The following is a 19,445-nucleotide window of genomic DNA, read 5'->3' on the forward strand; positions in this document are numbered from 1 at the left end:
GAAATGATTCAGTACTGCCAATGAGAGAAAGAAGCAATTTAAAATTATGCAGCAATCCTTGAAAACTAAGCAAAACAGTAAAATGTGATCAAAGGAATCAGAAGAAAAGAATTGCTGAGACCAAAGATAGGCCATTTTCTTTTAAAATTTTCTTTTTAAATTGTTAGTATGAAGGTGATGTACAGGCGGGCACCGGTGGCTCATGCCTGTAATCCTAGCTACTCAGGAGGCTGAGATCTGAGGTTCGAGGTTCAAAGCCAGCCCGGGCAGGAAAGTCTGTGAAACTCTTATCTCCAATAAACACTCAGAAAAACCGGAAGTGGCGCTGTAGCTCAAGTGGTAGAGCGCTTGCCTTGAGCTGAAGAGGTGAGGGACAGTACTCAGGCCCAGAATTCAAGCCCCACGACCACCACCAACAACAAAAAAAGTGATGTACAGCGGGGCTACAGTTGTATAAGTCAGATAAAGAACACGTTTCTTTCTGGACAATGTCACCCCTTCCCTGGCTCTCTCCAGTTTTTTCCTACTGTTACCACCCGTCAGGCCATTTTCAAATAAAAGTTAGTGGGAAAAAAAAGGAAAATGGAATGGAGATGAATGTATACACAGCTTACAGCTTTAAATAGAGCAAATATTCAGATTGGGCCCAGAGGGAGGTCTAGAAAATGTATTGCAATAGATAGCAGAGTTAACATCTAAACTTCAAGAAAGATGAACGTATCCCAGAAGTAAAAGGTGAATGGTGACAGTTAAGTCAACCTAGACCAGCCAAAGGCATGTTAAAATCAAGCCCTCATATTAGCCTCAAACTCTGAAATGGAAATCACGAAAGCAATCTCAATGTACTTAAGAATACATTTTAACCAGAAGTGCAAGCTGTCTACAACACCAACCCTACAGCTTTTAACGCAACTGTTACATCTTTCATGAAATGAATTGGAGCACATACACAGGGAAAGTGGTGCAGGTTAAAAGAGATATTAAAGGGAGCTATGAATTCCATGCCACTCATATTATCATATCAATACCAGGACAGTAAAAGGGTTTCCTGCAGGGTACAGGGTATGTCACCACTCCCTAGTCACCTATCCAGCCTGTCACTTCCATGTGACTGCCTTTGCCACACCTGTTGCTTGAAATGGACATTCCAGCAAAGTGGCAGCTTCTGGAATGGGATAGGTTTGGGGGGCAGCAATTGTGGTTCTTTTCTGGGAACCAAAGAGGTGATGGCAGGCTGTCATGAGAGAGTTGCTTTTACTAAAGCAGAGCAGTAGGCAGGGCAAATATGGTGAGTATGAGCTGAGCAGAGCACTTGAGAGGGTTGAGGGTGAGGAATGGCCCAGCCATGGAGAGCAGGTAAGAGGGAGAAGGCAAGATGAAACCAGGAGAGGATCATGACAGCCCAGCACCCACTGAAGCCTTGGGAACTTGGCCTACCTGCCCTACTCCTGAGGGATAAGTGAAGGCCTGATGCTTCAGGCCATCCCCCGAAGACTCCGGGTTAGAAGTCATGGAACCAAATGGATGACTAGTGTGTTCATCACAGCGAAAGATGCATGGCCTGCAACGCCCAGCACCTGTAGGCAGAGAGGCAAGTGGATTCTCAAATGACACCGTGGCTGCAGAGTGGTAGAGCACTAGCCTTGTGCGGAAAAAGCTCTGGGACAGGGCCTAGGCCCTGAGTACCCTGTTTTCCTTGGGGTCTTTGCAAATTAAACCACGAGGGCTGCCATGCAGCACTACATGAAAATCCATCCTCCACTTTCTGCAGCCTGGGTTGTGTTCTTCCAAATGTGGACTTGGTTGATGGAGAATGAGGGAAAGAAGTGCAGGGGTTCCTTCTGCACTCCATACTTTTTCCACCCCCATGCTTTCTGTTAGGGGTACACACACACACACACACACACACACACACACACACACACACCCCACACACAATTGACTAAGGTAATTTTAAGCACCAGAAGACTGCAGCTAGGTTCCCTTCCTGATACTAGATCTCTCCTCTAGCAGTTTTAGACAGGCCAAGGGAGTGAAAAACACAACGGGACAGAAAAGCAGTCTTGTGTCAGTCCCGGCCAGGACTTGCAAAGACTTGTCTGTCTGTGCTCTTCACATTTCTGTTCTTTGCCCTTCTGCCTCTCCTCCTGCCCAAAGATCACATTTGTCTGGCCTGTGCTCTGGCTACAAGGCCTGTCCTCAGCAGCATGAAAGGTGAGTATCCTGTGTGGTTGATCAGCCTTCCTTTACTTCCCTAAGGCATCCTGGTATTACTGGACATACGGGTACATACAATTGCTAGGCTGTGATTTTGTGTGTGTGTGTATGCTGCTCCTGGGGCCTGAACTCAGGGGCCAAGGTGATATCCTCCCTGGGATTTGGGGAGGGGGAGTTGTTTTGGTTGTGGGGCTTGAACTCAGGGCCTGGGTCTGTCCTTGAGCTCTTTTGCTCAAGGCTAGCACCCTCCACTTTGAGCCACAGTACCATTTCTGGTTTTCTGCTTGTTAAGTGGAGGTAAGAATCTCATGGATTTCCTGCCTGGGCTAATTTCAAACTGAGATCTGAGTAGCTAAGAGCTACCAGCACCTGACTGAGCATTTTTGTTAAAGGCTATTGCTCTAACCTTTGACCCTCAGTTACACTTCTGGCTTTATGGTGGTCAATTAGAGATGAATCTCACAGACTTTCCTGCTCAGGCTGGCTCAGAACTGCAATCCTCAGATTTCAGCCTCATGAGTCACCGGCACCCAGTTCCATCCATGTTTTCTTGTACTTTGCAAACTGCCTGCCAAACTTCTAACCTCTTTCCCTTTCAAGAAGACATAAATGGTGACATATTTTATTTGTTTGTTTATTTATTTATTTATTTTAATGTTTGTGCCAGCCCTCAAGCCTGGGCCTTGTCCTTAAACTTCTGTGTGCTCAAGCCACAGCTCCACTTCACGCTTTTGTGTTTGTGTTTTGCAGGGAGGAGGACTCAGGACCTGAGGTGAGTGCTGTTCCTGAATTTTGGGGCTCAAGGCTAGGGCTCTACCACTTGAGCCACAGATCTACTACCAGCTTTTCTTGGTTAATTGAAGATATAAGAATCTCATAGGCAAAAAAATAAAAAGAATCTCATAGGCTTTCCTGCATGGGCTGGCTTTGAACCATGATCTTCAGCTCTGTCTCCTGAGTAGCTAGGATTACAAGCATGAGCCACCAGCCCCTGGCTTTTTACTTATTTTTTTTGGTGAAGGTCCTGGGGCTTGAACTGAGGACCAGAGTGTTGTCCCTGAGTTTTTTTGTTCAAGGCTAGCATTCTACCACTTAAGCTTTTTTTGATAGTTAATTACAGCTATTTTTAATAGTTAATTGGAGATAAGTCTCACAGACTTTCTTGCTGGGACTGGCTTTCAATGGCCATCCTCAGCACTGGTACCTGGCCATCTTGACATTTTTCACATGTGAAGTAATGAAAGGTTTAATTAAAACGATTGTTTCGGGCACTGCTGGCTTACACCTATCATCCTAGCTACTTGGGAAGCTTAGATTGGCAAGATGGCTGATAGAACCAACCAGTGAAGTCAGAGAGACCTCTTGCCAGGGAGCGAAGCTGAGTGTGGAAGAGCACAACAGTCATCCCAGCTGAGACCAAAAGCTAAGGTTCTGGCTCTGGACAAAGGGAGCAAAGCCTAAACTTAAAATTAACTAGCACACAAGGGGCTAGAGTTGTGGTAAAACAGTAGAGCACCTGCCTAGCAAGGTCCTACTTTCTCAGCATTGGTATTACTGGACTTACTGATTAATGCATACCAGGTGCTGAACTGAGCGCCTAGGTAGCTGTGCCTGAGATTTTTTGCTCAAAGCTACCACTTGAGCCACAGTTCCATTACTGGCTGTTAATGTTGTTGTTAATTGGAGATATTAAAAAGTCTCATTGGGCTGGAAATGTAGCTTAGTGGTAAAGTGCATGCTTAGAATGCACAAGGTGCTAGGTTTGATTCTTTGGTAACATGAAAACAAAAAACATGTAAAAGTAATTTTGCTGGTGGCTCACGCCTGTAATCCTAGCTACTCGGGAGTCTGAGATCTGAGGATCACAGTTTGAAGCCAACCTGGGTAATAGTCTGAGACTCTTATCTCCAATTAACTACCAGAAAACCAACAGTGGTGCTGTGGCTCAATGTGGTAAAGTACTAGCCTTGAGCAAAAAATCTCAGAGACAGCACCCAGGACCTGAGTTCAAACCTCACAACACCCTCCCCCCAAAAAAATAGTTTTATTGGCTATTCTGCCCAGGCTGACTTCAAACTATGGGCCTCAGATCTCAGCCTTCCGAGTAGCTAGAATTATAGGCACAAACCAGAAACACCTGGCTTTTGTTTGTTTGTGTGCCTGTCCTGGGGCTTGAACTGAGAGTCTAGGTGCTGTCCCTGAGCTTTTTTGTTCAAGGTTAGCACTCTACCACTTGAGCCATAGCTTCGTTTCCAGCTTAGAGTCCCACAGACTTTCTTGCCCATGCTGATTTCAAACTTCAGTCCTCCGATCTCAGCCTCCTGAGCAATTAGGATTATAAGCTTTAGCCATCAGGACTCAGTCTTTTGTCTTGGGCTGACAGGGGGACTCAAAACTCGATACCCAATGCTTGTTTTCACTCATTGGCTGATGCTCTACCACCTGAGCCATGTTTCCAACCTGTACTTCTCAGAGATTGAGCCTTAGGGACTTTCTGCCTGTTGGCTTGAAACTGCGATTCTCAGATATCAGCCTCTTAAGTAGCTAGGCTAACAAGCTTGAACTGGTGCTGGACTAGGCTATAATTCTTGGTGATTAAATTATGTGCTGTTAACAGTAGTGTTATTTGAGGATATACAGAACTACGATTTCAACTTTACATTTGTATGTTAGGCCTTTTACAATTCTATTGTCACAAGAGAGGGTGTGACATAATAAAATTTGGCTTAGTAGTGGTAATGGCCCTGAGTTCATACCCCAGTCCACCATCCTAAACAATGATTTCATCACAAGTTTGCAGTGGTGACTAGGAAAGCTATATGCCTTTTTATTTTTGTGCTGGCCTTGGTGCTATCTCCAAGCTTCTTTTTGCTTAAACATAGCACTCTACGGGGCTGGGAAGGTGGCTCAGTGGTAGAGCGCTTGCCTTGCATGCATGAGGCCCTGGGTTCTATTCCTCAGCACCACATAAGAAAAAAAAAAAGCTGGAAGTGGCGCTGTGGCTCAAGTGGTAGAGCGCTAGCCAAGTGGTAGAGCGCTAGCCTTGAGCTGAAGAGCTGAGGGACAGCGCCCAGGCCCAGAGTTCAGGCCCCACGACCGGACCCCAAACAAAACAAAACATAGCACTCTACCATTTGAGCCACAGATCCACTTACAGGTTTTTGGAGTTTATTGGAGATAAGAGTCTCATGGAGTTAGTTACCTGCCCAAGCTGGCTTCAAACTACTATCCTCAGATCTCAGCCTCCTGAGTAAGCTAGGAGAGTGAGCCACTGGCCCTGGCTTATATAACTAAACAAGGGCTGGGAAGGTGGCTCAGTGGTAGAGTGCTTGCCTTGCATGCATGATGCCCTGGGTTCGATTCCTCAGTACCACATAAGCTGAAAAAACTGGAAGTGGCACTGTGGCTCAAGTGGTAGAGTATTAGCCTTGAGCTGAAGAGGTGAGGGACAGCACCCAGGCCCAGAGTTCAGGCCTCATGACTGACCAAAAAAAAAAAAGATGGTGATTGGACTTACAGTAAAAGTAATATCAACTGACCACACAGATGAAGTTTTTTTCTGAGCTAGTTCTGTGGCTTGAACTCAGTCTGTGCCTGAGCTTTTTCTCTCAAGGCTAGTGCCCTTATTAATTTTTTTTTTAATTTTCCAGTTCTGGGGCTTGAACTCTGGGCCTGGGCACTGTCCCTTCAGCTCAAGGCCAGCACTCTACCACTTGAGCTACAGTGCCATTTCCAGCTTTTTCTGTTTTTGTGGTACTAAGGAATCGAACCCGAGGCTTCATGCATGTTAGTCAAGCACTCTACCACTAAACCACATTCCCAACCATGTCTCTGAGCTTCTTTTGCTCAAGCAATCTACCACTAGAGCCACAGTGCCATTTGTGTCTTTTTCTGTTTATGTGATGATGAGGAATCGAACTCAGGGCTTCATGCATGCTAAGTAAACACTCTACCACTAAGTCACATACCCAGCCTATTTCTGTCTTTTTTAGAGGTTAACTGGAGGTAAGAATCTTACTGCCTTTCCTGTCCATGCTAGTTTAGAACTGCCATCCTCCTCACTAGCTAAGATTAGAAGTTTGAGGCATAAACACTTTTTCTTGTGTGTGTGTGTGTGTGTGTGTGTGGTCAGTCATGGGGCTTGAACTCAAGGCTAGCACTCTACCCCTTTGAGTCATAGCTCCATTTCTGGTTTCTGAGTGGCTAATTAGAGATAAGAATCTCATGGACTTTCCTGCCCTGGCTGGCTTTGAACCACGATCCTCAGATCTCAGCCTCCTGAGTGGCTAGGATTACAAATGTGAGCCACAGCACCTGGCTTTTTTTTTTTTTTTTAATAAAAAGAAAGGAATAGCTGGGCACTGGTGGTTCACATATAATCCTAGTTACTTAAGGAGGCTGAGATCTGAGGATCATGATTTAACACCAGCTCTGACAGGAAAAGTCCATGAGACTCATCTCCAATAAACAAGAAAACTGGAAGTGGCGCTGTGGCTAACGTGGTAGAGCACTAGTCTTGAGCTGCAGAGTGGAGGGACAGTGCCCAGGCCCAGAGTTCAAGCCCCATAACCAGCTCAAAAAAAAAAAAAAAGAAAAGAAAAGAAAAAAAGAATTCCATTGTCCACATAGTAAAAGTAATATCAATGACCACACAGGTTGTCCTTTGGGGGAGGGGACTAGTCCTAGGGCTGAACTCAAAGCCTAGGTGTTGGGCTGGGAAGGTAGCTCAGCGGTAGAGTGCATGCCTTGCAAGCATGAGGCCCTGGGTTCGATTCCTCAGCACCACATAAACAGAAAAAGCCGGAAGTGGCACTGTGGCTCCAGTGGTAGAGCACTAGCCTTGAGCTGAAGAGCTGAGGGACAGTGCCCAGACCCAGAGTGCAGGCCCCATGACAGGCAAAAAAAAAAAAAAAAGCCTAGGTGTTAACCCTGAGCTTCTTTGCCCATGGCTAGCATTCTAACACTTGAACCATAACTCCACTTCTGGTTTTTTGTAAGTTAATTGCAGATTCTCCCAGGATTTTCTTCCACGACTGGCTTCAGACAGTTATCCTCAGATCTCAGCTTCTTCCTAAGTAGCTAGGGTTATAGGCCTGAGACACTGATGTGTGGCTGTGATTCTTTTTTCGTTGGTGGTCATGGGGCCTAAAGTCTGGACCTGGGAACTGTCCCTCAGCCACAGCACCACTTCCAGCTTTTTCTGCTTATGTGGTGCTGAGGAATCGAACCCAGGGCCTCATGCTTGCAAGGCATGCACTCTATCGCTGAGCCACCTTCCCCACTGAGCCACCTTCCCACAGCCCCATGGCTGTGATTCTTGATGATAAAGATGATAAATTATTTATTGATCTTAGTTTTATTTATTTATTTTTGGCCAATCCTGAGGCTTGAACTCAGGGCACTGTCCTTGAGCTTCTTTTGTTCAAGGCTAGCACTCTACCATTTGAGCCACAGCACAATTTCTGGCTTTTTCTGTTTATGTGGTGCTGAGGAATTGAAACCGAAGCTTCATGCATGCTAGGCAAGCACTCTACGACTAAGCCACCTTCCTAGCCACCATTAGTTTTATTTTACTTGTTTGTTTGTTTATTTATTTTTGTCAGTTGTGGGGCTTGAACTCTGGGCCTGGACACTGTTTCTCCGCTTTTCAGCTCAAGGTTAGCGCTCTAGCACTTGAACCACAGTTCCACTTCCGGTTTTCTGGTGGTTAGTTGAAAATAATAGTCTCAGGGACTTTCCTGCCCGGGCTGGCTTTGAACAGTGATCCTCAGGTCTCAGCCTCCTTAATAGCTAGGATTATAGGTGTGAGCCATTGGTGCCCGGCTTGACTTCTTATTTCTAAGAAATTTGAACCCTACTAAACTACGAAAGCAAATGGTAGACATCCTTTAGATATTTCCTTTTAAATTCTCAGATGAAGAGAAAAACCCATGTTTCCATTGTAATCACTTTCATTCACTTTATGTATTTACTTATTTATGTATGTATGCATTTATTTATTTATTATTTTTGCCAGTCCTAGAGCTTGAACTCAGGGCCTGGGCACTGTCCCTGAGCTTCTTTTGTTCAAGGCTAGCACTTTATCACTTGAGCCACAGTGCCCCTTCTGGCTTTTTCTGTATACGTGGTAGTGAGGAATTGAACCTAGGGCTTCAGGCATGCTAGGCAAGCACTCTAGCACTAAGCAACATTCCCAGACCCTTTATTTTTTGTTTTTGTTTTTTTTTGTCAGTTGCTTGAACTTGGCCTGAGCATTGTCCCTGAGCCTTTTTGCTCAAGTCTAGTGCTCTACCACTTTGAGCCACAGTGCCACTTCTAGTTTTCTGGTGGTTAATTAGAATCTCACTGACTTGTTAGCCCGAGCTGGCTTTGAACAGCAATCCTCAGATCTCAGCCTCCTGAGTAGCTAGGATTACAGGCGTGAGCCACCAGCCCCTGGCTTATTTACTGCTTTGTTCTTTTTTTTGGGGGGGGGGGGGTCCGGTTGTGGGGCCTGAACTCTGGGCCTGGGCCCTGTCCCTCAGCTCTTCAGCTCAAGGCTAGTGCTCTACCACTTGAGCCACAGTGCCACTTCCGGCTTTTTTCTTTTTGCTTATGTGGTGCTGAGGAATCAAACCCAGGGCCTCGGGCATGCAAGGCAAGCTCTCTACCACTGAGCCACCTTCCCAGCCCCCTACTGTTTTGTTCTAAACATTTTTCAGGAATAGGAATAACTAATTCTGAAATACTGCCTAAGTTGATCATGTGTTTGAACATAAATCAAGGATATGGAGCCACTTCAAAATAGGAAGAATAAAGAACAACACCCTTTCCCCCCCAAACAAAGAAAAGTTGATCAAAAAGAACAATGAAGCCGGGCACCGGTGGCTCATGCCTGCAATCCTAGATACTCAGGAGACTGAGATCTGAGGATCGAGGTTCAAAGCCAGCCTGGGCAGGAAAGTCCATGAGACTCTTATCTCCAATAAACCACCAGAAAACCGGAAGTGGCGCTGTGGCTCAAGAGGTAGAGCACTTGCCTTGAGCTGAAGAGCGCAGGGACAGCGCCCAAGCCCAGAGTTCAAGCCCCACGACCGACCAAAAAAGAAAAAAAAGAACAATGAGATAGGCATTATACACGACCTCAGATTCTACTACAAAACTGTAGTATGGTACAAATCCACTAAGAACAACTGGTGGCTCAAGCTTATAATCCTGGCAACTCGGGAGGCTGAGTTTCCATGGATTGAGATTCAAAGCCAGCTCAGCACAAGTCTCCAAAATAATCAGCAAAAAGCCAGGCTGAAGGTATGGCTCAAATATTAGAACACCAGTGTAACAAGCAAGCCTAGCAAAGTGAGGACCCTGAATTCAGACTGTACTGTACTAACAACAATAAATACCAATTATACCAGATGCTGGGGCTCACGCCTGTAATCCCAGCTACTCAGGAGGTTGAGATCTGAGGATCAGGGTTCAAAGACAACTAGGGTAGGAAAGTCCATGAGACTCATCTCCAGTTAAGCACCAAAAAGCCAGAAATGGAATGTGGCCTAAGTGGTAGAGCGTAACCTTGAGAATAAAATCTCAGGGATAGTACCCAGGCCCTGAGTTCAACTCCCAGGGCTCACCCAAAAATAAGTAAATAGATAGATGGATAAATAAGAGAGGTAGATATTGCCAGAAGCTGATCTGTGGCTTAAGCAGCAGAGCATTTGTTCACCTTGAGTGAAAACGCTAAGCCTAGTACCCAGGCCCTGAGTTCAAGCCCCAGAACCAGCACAAAAAAATACGAATTAAAAAAAGGAACCATTTCTAAACAGATCACAACTCTATTGATCATAGGGAACTTGGACAGCTACATGAAGAAAAATAAAACTAGCCAGGCACCGGTGTCTCACACCTGTAATCCTAGCTACTCAGGAGGCTGAGATCTGAGGATCTCGCTCAGGCAGAACGTTTGTGAGATTCTTATCTCCATTAACCACCAGAAAACTGGAAGTGGCTCTGTGGCTCCACTGGTAGTGTGCTTGCCTTGAGCTGAAGAGCTCAGGGACAGCACCCAGGCCCAGAGTTCAAGACCCACGACTGACAAAAAATAAAAATAAATAAAAAATTGACTATAGTAATAATATAACTTCATGCATGTACAATGTACATTTATGATATCTAGTAAACACACTACCCTAAAAAGTCAAGATAACAAGTAAGGTATAGACAAAACAAATAATTCACTGAAATGTACAGTATATATAATGGCTCATGCCTGTAACTGCATATTGGAAAGACCATATCCCCACCAAGAAGACTGGCATGAGCCAGGCAACGATGGCTCATGCCTACGTACTCAGAAGGTTAATATCTGAGGATCACCGTTTGAAACTACCCTGGGCTATATGGCCAATAAAGTCCATAAGACTCTCATCTTCAATTAACAAACAAAAAGCCGGAAGTGGAGCTGTGACTCAAGTGGATGAGTAGTAGCCTTGAGCAAAAAGAACTAAGGAGCAGTGCCCAGGCTTTGAGTTCAAGCCCCAGGACCAGTATCAAAAAAAAGATAGGGAAAGAGGAAAGCTGGGCAGTGGTGGTTCATTCCTGTAATTCTAGCTACTCAGGAGGCAGCAATCTGAAGACTGTGGTTCAAAGCCAGCCAAGGCAGGAAAACCCATGAGCCTCTTATCTCCAATTGTGTCAGGATGGAGCTGTGGATCAAAGTGGTAGAATGCTAGCCTTGAGCAAAAGAGGTTAGTCCCCCGAGTCAAGCTCCAGGACCTCCAGCAAAATCAAAAAAAGGAAAAAAAGAAAGAAAGAAAAAGAAAAAGGAAGCAACAAAAAAGGAAAGATAACAGACATAAATAGATGTTCTCAGAAAGAGTTACACAAATGGCCAAGGAGCACAATAAAAAATGTTCAACAGGGCTGGGAAGGTGGCTCAGTGGTAGAGCGCTTGCCTTGCATGCTCGAGGCCCTGGGTTCGATTCCTCAGCACCACATAAGCAAAAAGAAAAAAGCCGGAAGTGGCACTGTGGCTCAAGTGGTAGAGCGCTAGCCTTGAGCTGAAGAGCTGAGGGACAGCACCCAGGCCCAGAGTTCAGGCCCCACGACTGGACCAAAAAAAAAAAAAAATTTCAACGTCACTAACACATCATGGAAATATAAATCAAAGCCACTAAGAGGTATCACCTCACTGCAAAAAGATTGGCTGTCCTAACAACACAGAACATAAGGAAGTGCTAGCAAGAGTGTTGGGAAGAGAACATCCTTGTACATGCTGCTGGGAATGTAACTACTATTGTGGAACATATAAGGATATGGAAATGGAATAAGGATATTGAATGGATTAGTATATTGGAAACATGAGGAGCCTTAAAATATAAATCACCTACCACATTATCCTGCAATCAAAGTCAGTATCTGTATTTTGTTGTTTATTGCAACACTGTTCCCAATGGTGAGAGCAAAAAATCAGGAAACAACTGGAGCATCCTTCAATTGATGATATAAGGAAAGGCACAGTGAAATAGTATTTATTGGCCAGGCACTGGTGGCACACACCTGTAATCCTAGCTACTCAGCAGGCTGAGATCTGAGGATTGTGGTTCAAAGCCAGCCCGGGCAGGAAAGTCCATGAGACTCTTATCTCCAATAAAGCACTAGAAAACCAGAAGTGGCTCAAGCAGTAGAGTGTTCGCCTTGGGCTGAAGAGCACAGGGACAGCGCCCAAGCCAAGAGTTCAAGCCCCACAACCGACCAAAAAAAAAAAAAAAAATAGTATTTATCCACAACAAAGAACAAAATGCCGCCTTTAGAAATGGTGGATAGGAACCGGAGTCACTTAAGTAATCCAAAGAAGGCATGGAAACAAAAAGGACATGGTCTAAACTCTTATTTTATTTTATTTTGGTGCCAGTTCTGGGGCTTGAACTCTGGGCTTGGGCGCTATCCCTCAGCTCTTCAGCTCACAGCGAGCTATCTACCACTTGAGCCACCGGTATTCTAGTGGTTTATTGGAGATAAGAGTCTCAAGGACTTTCCTGCCCAGGCTGGCTTTGAACTGTGATCCTCAAATTTCAGCCTCCTAAATAGCTAGGATTACAGTGCCTGGCTGAACTCAGAATTCTTTCTCTTTTTTTTTTTTTGGTCGGCAAGCGCTCTACCACTTGAGCCACAGCGCCACTTCCGGTTTTGTAGTGGTTTATTGGAGATAAGATTCTCATGGAGTTTCCTGCCCCGGCTAGCTTTGAACCGTGATCCTAGGATCTCAGCCTCCTGAGTAGCTAGGATTACAGGTGTGAATCAGGTGCCCGGCTGAAGAATTCTTATCTCCAATTAACCAGTCAGGAGTGGAAGTAGAGGTGTGGCTCAAGTGGTAGAGCCCTGAGTGTTTGGAAAGGTCAGTTGAAGCCTCAGTAATAACACAAAAAGAAGAAAAAAAAAGTTAAGTTGGTATTATTGAAAATAACATCATCGGGGCATGAAGCCCTGGGTTCAATTCCTCAGTACCACTTAAACAGAAAAAACCAGAAGTGCATTGTGGCTCAAGTGGTAGAGCATAAGCTTTGAGCACAGACAGGCTCAGGGCAGTGCCCAGGCCCTGAGTTCAAGCCCCAGGGCTAGCAAAAACATCAAAATCTCAATAAAAGTAACTGAGCTGCCGGGCATGGGTTGCTCACGCCTAGCTATTCAGGAGGCTGAGATCTGAGGATCATGGTTCAAAGCCATCCTAGGCATGAACATCCATGAGACTCATACGTCTAATTAACCACCAGAAAACCAGAAGTGGTGCTGTGTCTCAAAGCTATAAAGTGTTAGAGTTGAGTAAAAAAGCTCTGAGACAGCACCCAGGTGCCCAAGTTGAAGTCCCAGGACTGACAAAAAACAAAACAAAAAAAGCAACCTAGCTGAAAAATAAAATTGTCTTCAGATAGGAAAAAATAATCCAGTCCTTTACATTTCTCATGAGACTAGCAAAACTTAAAGGCTAACAAAACTACAGATTCTTGGTGAAACTATATGAAATATAACTTGGGTCCTATGTTTCCATACACAAGCTTTGCTGCTTTACTTTGGGACAACTTTACAACACACCTAAGGAAATTTATCTTTTTCCCCCTCCAAAGTAGTTTTGTTTCCAAAACAAGCCTCATGGAGAGTCCCATCAGGTTGTTTCAGTTTAACATACTCCTTGAAGACAACTACACAAAGAATTTAGTACCAGGATTGGCAAAACTTCAAATGGAACCTACAAGAGAAATCTCAAGGCAGATTAACATAAACTTTACTTTTAAATGTCAAGGTAAGGAGTACAGGATTGATTCTACTGCCAGTTGCCAGTAGCTCACACCTGCGTTCCTAGCTACTCAAGAGGCTGAGGAGCAAGGTTCAAAGCCAGCCAAAACAGGAAAGTCCCCAAGTTTCCTCTCTTCCTCAACCAGAAAAAAAGCCGAAAGTGGAATTGTGTAACTCAAGTGAGAGAGTGCCAGCAGACAACATGCAGGCCTAGAGTTTCAGATCCAGGACCACTACAATAAAATAAAATAAAATAAAAGATTGCCACAGGTGATGTGGCAAGGTGTCTCTTTCTGATTTCTCTGAGTGACCTGACTTGTATAACCATCTGTGTGTGTGTGTGTGTGTGTGTGTGTGTGTGTGTGTAAGCATGCATGCATTCATGCATTTGTGCACAGAATGTGCGCACAAGCTGCCCCTATCAAGGCTTGAACTCAGGGCTTGCCTTGTCAAGACTGTTGCTCTACCAGAGGAGCCATACCTGAACCCCAGATTTTCCCCTGTAAGAGACAGTCTCATGCAAATTTCTGGCCCAGCTGCCCTCAGAGATCCCACATATCTACAAGAATTCACATTCCCCTTTCCTTGTCTACAGACAAATCTCAGCAAGTATCATTGTTACAATTTTGTTTGACGATACCTACTGTATCTTACTAAAAACCCACCCTGGATAGGAACTGTTAAGAATTCCTGTCTTTTTTTTTTTTGTAAACTGTTCCTGGAGCTTGAGTTCAGTGCCTGGGAGTTGTTCCTAGGCTTTTTAAATCAAGGTTATTGCTCTACCAATTAAGCCACAGTGCCACTTTTAGCTTCTTTTGATAATTAACTGGAGATGAATCTCACAAACTTTTCTGCTTAGACTGGCTTCAAACGGGGATCCTCAGATTTTAGCTTCCTGAGTAGCTAGCTTATAGTCATGAGCCACCAGCACCAGGGCACTGTTAGTCTTTTGGGGTATTCTAATGCGTCTTTCAGTTTCATCATGTTTTACACATGCATGCACAATACCTAAGTCAGATTATGGTTCTGGAAGCCCCTCTTATTCAACAGCTTCCAGTGGGTGTGTTTTATCGTCTGATTTCAGTATACATATAATGTATACATATAATGTACATATCTATGTACATTAATATATTAAAAAATCCCATTTGGAGATATATATATATGAGAAGCTCTGGGTTCAATCTGCCAATACCACACAAACAGGGGGAAAAAAAAGCGGGAAGTGGTGCTGTGGCTCAACTGGTAGAGTCCGAGCCTTGAGTTGAAGAGCTGAGGGACAATGCCCAGGCCCAGAGTTCAGCCCCCACAATTGACAATTAAAAAAAAAAAAACAACCAAAAACCGAAAAACCTGATTGCAAATTGTATTTTATCTGTATTCTATACAGATAGAAATAGTACAGAACTGTGATAAAAGCAGCTATGGAGAATAATGGGATACAATAGGGAACCCAGAAACAAGTGCATACTTTCAATTAATCCTGAAAGGTTGACGTTAATACACAATCTAGAAAGGATATTCCAGTAAATATTGGGGAACCTGCATGCAAACAAATTTATAGCATATACAAAAAAATTCAAAATAAAAGCTCACAACTGCAATTCCTAAGACAAATTAAACTTCATGCAATATCTTTTGAACCATATCTAGAACTTGATAGCATAAAAATACCAAAGAACCTAGAGCTGGTTGATCATACCTGAAATCTTAGGTACACAGGAGGCTGACATCAGAAGGTCACTGGTTGAATACATCCTGAGTAGAAACGCACAAGAGACTCATCACCATTAATCACCAAAAGCTCAGAAATGGAGCTGTGGTGCATGCTACAGCACTAGCCTTGAGTGAAAAATCTTTGAATGAAGTCAGACCTCTATACACACACTCACAATGGGCCATAAAGAACAAAACATGGACTTGGAAGACGGTAATAGTGCTGAAAATTCCATAGCATCTTCATTTATAACCTGACGCTGGAGTGTAACACCTGTAATACTAGTTACCTAAGTATGGTGTTCTAAGGCACCTCAGTAGGAAAGTTCATGAATCTCATTTCAGAAGTATAGTTCTGGTTTAACTGATAAAGCTGGAGGCTTGATCAACCCAAAATTTGCCCATTGTGAAGTAATGAAATATGTACTCACTGCTATTTTCACTTCTTCCCCCAATCATTCCACATTGACATAACATATCTTTTAATTATGTCTGGATTTCATATATGACTGAAAACTCACATTGTTTGCCTTTTCCAGTTCCATGTATTTTCCTGTCTACTGGTTAATAATATTCCATTGTGATTATGCATCTTTTTCTTTACTTAATCATCAGTTTGAACACTCAGGTTCATTTTATTATAAATGTTGCTGCTATAAGCACAGTTGTGATACATTTTTATTTACATTTTCTCAACTATGTGCCTAAGCAGTAGGTATAATAGGTACTTTAAGTTTTACTTTGTTGAGAGATACCCAATCTTCACTTCTAGTGGCATAACTAATTTACATTCTCATTTTGCAGTGAATAAGGTTCCTGGGCTCCTCTATTTTCTAGCATTTGTTGTTTTCCAGAAAATAAGCCATTGTTTCTGGTGTAATTTGCATTTCCTACAAACATGTTTTTTTCTTACTATTTCTCTTGCTTAAAATATTCATTGAGAAAATGTTACTGATTCTTGAAAGCCAAACACAAATAGGTCATTTGAAGGCACTTTTAAAAAGCGAATTCAAGATCAGACAGCTTCTGCATATAATGCTGACAGCATTTACTTTATTCCCTTACTATTGTAACACATCACAGTATCATTTTCTTTATTAAATAAACTAGGGCTTTTCCTGTGGATCTGACTTGTATATCACTGATTGCTATTTCTACTTCCAGTGTGCTTTTCTTTAGCTTCCTAAGGAAGGGCCTTTGTTTAGTGGTATTTAACTCTTACCCCCAACACACAGTTTAAACTATAATTTACACTTTTCCAGTATACTCTTTCATTCAAAATGCTTCCTTAATTACTGTTGGAATTCCCCATAATGCATGGATTATTTAGGATTGTTATTCAATTGCCAAATGCTTGCTGACTTTCCTAGATGACTTTATTATACTGATTTCTGTTGTAAACCTCAATTCGCTGTGGTCAGAGAATGTATATTTCAGCAAATTAAAATTTATCAAGACTCTTTCTTGTTCCCCTAACAAGCTCTAGGTTGAACATATGATGTTTAACTAGGTAGTAACAGTAATTTTGCAGTAATTGGTAATAGGTATAATTTTTGCAAAGGACATTGATGTGGTTGAAAGTATTAACACCATTCAATGAAGAATGAAACTGAAGAAGATAGCAGGATGTGGAAAAGATTTCACATGTTCCTAGAATGACAGGATTAATAATGTGAAGATGATCATATTGTTAAAAGCCATATACAAATCAATGCAATGTCACTCTTCACAAAAATAGAAAAAAGAAATCAAAAAATTCAAATGGATCTACAAATGACTCTTAAAATCCAAGCAAATCTGAGCTTTCCTGATCTCAAAGTTTACTCCACAAGTTTAATAACAAAAACAGTGGCACAAGAATGAAAATAGGTCCAAAGACTAATAGGATAGGGGCTGGGAAGGTGGCTCAGTGGTAGAGTGCTTGCCACACATGCATGAGGCCCTGGGTTCGATTCCTCAGCCCCACATAAGCAGAAAAAGCCTGAAGTGGTGCTGTGGCTCAAGTAGTAGGGCACTAACCTTGAGCTGAAGAGCTGAGGGACAGGGCCAGAATTCAGGCCCATGACAGGGGAAAAAAGAAAAAGACTAATAGGATAGACTGGAAAGCCCCAAAATAAACCCAGATACATAGAGCCATCTGGTATTGACAAAGGAACCCCAAATATATGTTACTGGTTAGGGTACTGATGTTGCAAAAGTTGTACATCTGTATGTGAAAGAATCACTGGATCTTCATTCCAGTGGCTCAGTGAGCAGAATCCTGACAATGGGATTGCATCAAACTCAAAAGTTTCTGCACATCAAACACAATTTCTAAACTAAAAATACAGCCTATAGATTTAGATTAGACCTTTACCAAGTATGCATCTGACAAGGACTTAATATCCAGACTATACAAGTAACTCAAAAAACCACTCACTGCCAAAATAACCTAGTAAAAATTGGCCAGCAAATAGAAAAGAGCAATAACATGCTGGTGTTGGCAAGGTGGGTGGGAAGATAAACTAGTACAGCAGTTTGAAGATACTTCAAAAAACCTAAAGAACCTCCCCTATGATCTAGCCATACCGCTTTCAGGCATCTATCCAGAATATTACAAGTCATAACACAGTGTAGACACTTGTACATCCATGTCCACTGCTACACTACTCGCTGTAGCCAAGTTAAGGGACCAGCGCAGACATTCTACAATAGAGTGGATAATAGATAATAGAGTGCATGCAGAAAATGCTACATTTGCACAATGGAATTCGACTCATTCATCAGAAACAATGTCATTTGCAGGGAAAAGAATAGACCTACGAAAAAAATGACATTAAGTGAAGTAAGCCAAGCTCAGAGACAACTAAAGGATGCCACAGTTAAGGGAGAAACCCAATGTAACTACTCTGAACAACTAATGAATTGTCTATCAAAATGAATAGCAGAAAGCAAAAACATGCTTTTTTAGGCACATGAATGGGAAGGTGAGCAAATACAGTCATTGTAGTCAATATGAATCAGGTAAAAATTGAACTGTGTAAACTTGAGGGTAAGGATGGGACGGAGAAAGATGGGAAAGAACAAAGGAAAGGGTAACATTGACCAAGATGCATTGTATTCATAACCTGACTTTTATAATTGTAACTGCATTAAACAACTACTTAATAAACAAACTTTAAAAAATTGGTAATGCAACATCTGTGGTTTAAATAAGATGGATTCTGTAACAATTATTATGAAAAATTCACTTTAGTGAAGCCACACTGAGCCTCAGAAAGAAATTTCACTAAGAAAACTATAAAGTCATTTTCTTCATAAAAACAATCCTTGGCAGACGCTGGTGGCTCACACCTGTAATTCCAGCTACTCAGGAGGTTGAGATCTGAGGATCACGGTTCAAAGCCAGCCTGGGCAAGAAAGTCAGTGAGACTCTTTATCTCCAATTAACCACCAGAAAACTGGAAGTGGTGTTGTGGCTCAAATGGTAGAGTGCTACCCTTGAGCTGAAGAACTCAGGGACAGTGTTCAGACCCAGGACAACAAATTCTTAAGAAATGTTTTATAAATGTACTCCAAAAATATATAAGTATGGGCATATATATTATAACCAAGTAAGGGTTTATTCCAGAAAGCTAGACCTGTTTCATAACTGAAATTAATTCAATGTAGTCAATACATTAAAGAAACAATATCATCTTTCAAATACTTTATTGTGATTAAGTGATTACATAATTTCCCAATTTTTACAGTATTGTGGGATAGTGATGCTTAGTTAAAGTCACAAACATTCTAACTTTCATGGGGCAAATTGTCTATCGTGGTCTATAACATTTATGAGTTATATGAGCTTTGCAATACAGTTATTTCTTCCACATAGGGTGATATGTACATTCCTTTTGTTTTGCATCGTGTCAGCTGTTTCCTCTTTCCCACTCGTTCACTCCCTCCCATCACTTAGTTCATTTTGATCAATGTCCAGTGCAGCTGATGGGTTCTTCTGTTGTATGTTTTCCCCTGATTCCCTCTAGTTCTGTGTCGTCCTTCTGGTTTCCCTCTGGTGTGCACATATAATACCATCTATGTGATCAGCAGCAAAAGTAACAATATCATTCAAAAGGACTAGAAATAACATTTGACTAAGTTTAAATCTCACTCAAGACTTTAAAAGTCCAGTGTAACTGAGAATGAAAAATATCTTAATCTAACAAAGGAATTCTATAAAACAACCATAAAACCCTATAGCTAAATTCATACATACTAGT

At 42.6% G+C, this 19,445-nt stretch overlaps 1 long non-coding RNA gene across 1 annotated transcript in view; it reads right to left on the reverse strand.

The window, feature by feature from the left end:
• Nucleotides 1-19,220: 19,220 nt before the first annotated feature.
• The window catches only part of LOC122096362, a 54,259-nt gene continuing 54,034 nt past the window's right edge, over nt 19,221-19,445 (reverse strand). Inside the window, exon 4 of the long non-coding RNA XR_006145289.1 lies at nt 19,221-19,260. This is a non-coding gene — a long non-coding RNA (uncharacterized LOC122096362). The remainder of the gene's footprint in view (nt 19,261-19,445) is intronic.

This window comes from Dipodomys spectabilis, unplaced genomic scaffold (assembly GCF_019054845.1).
Source record: "Dipodomys spectabilis isolate Male_0828 unplaced genomic scaffold, ASM1905484v1 ptg000370l, whole genome shotgun sequence".
Taxonomy (NCBI): Eukaryota; Metazoa; Chordata; class Mammalia; order Rodentia; family Heteromyidae; genus Dipodomys; species Dipodomys spectabilis.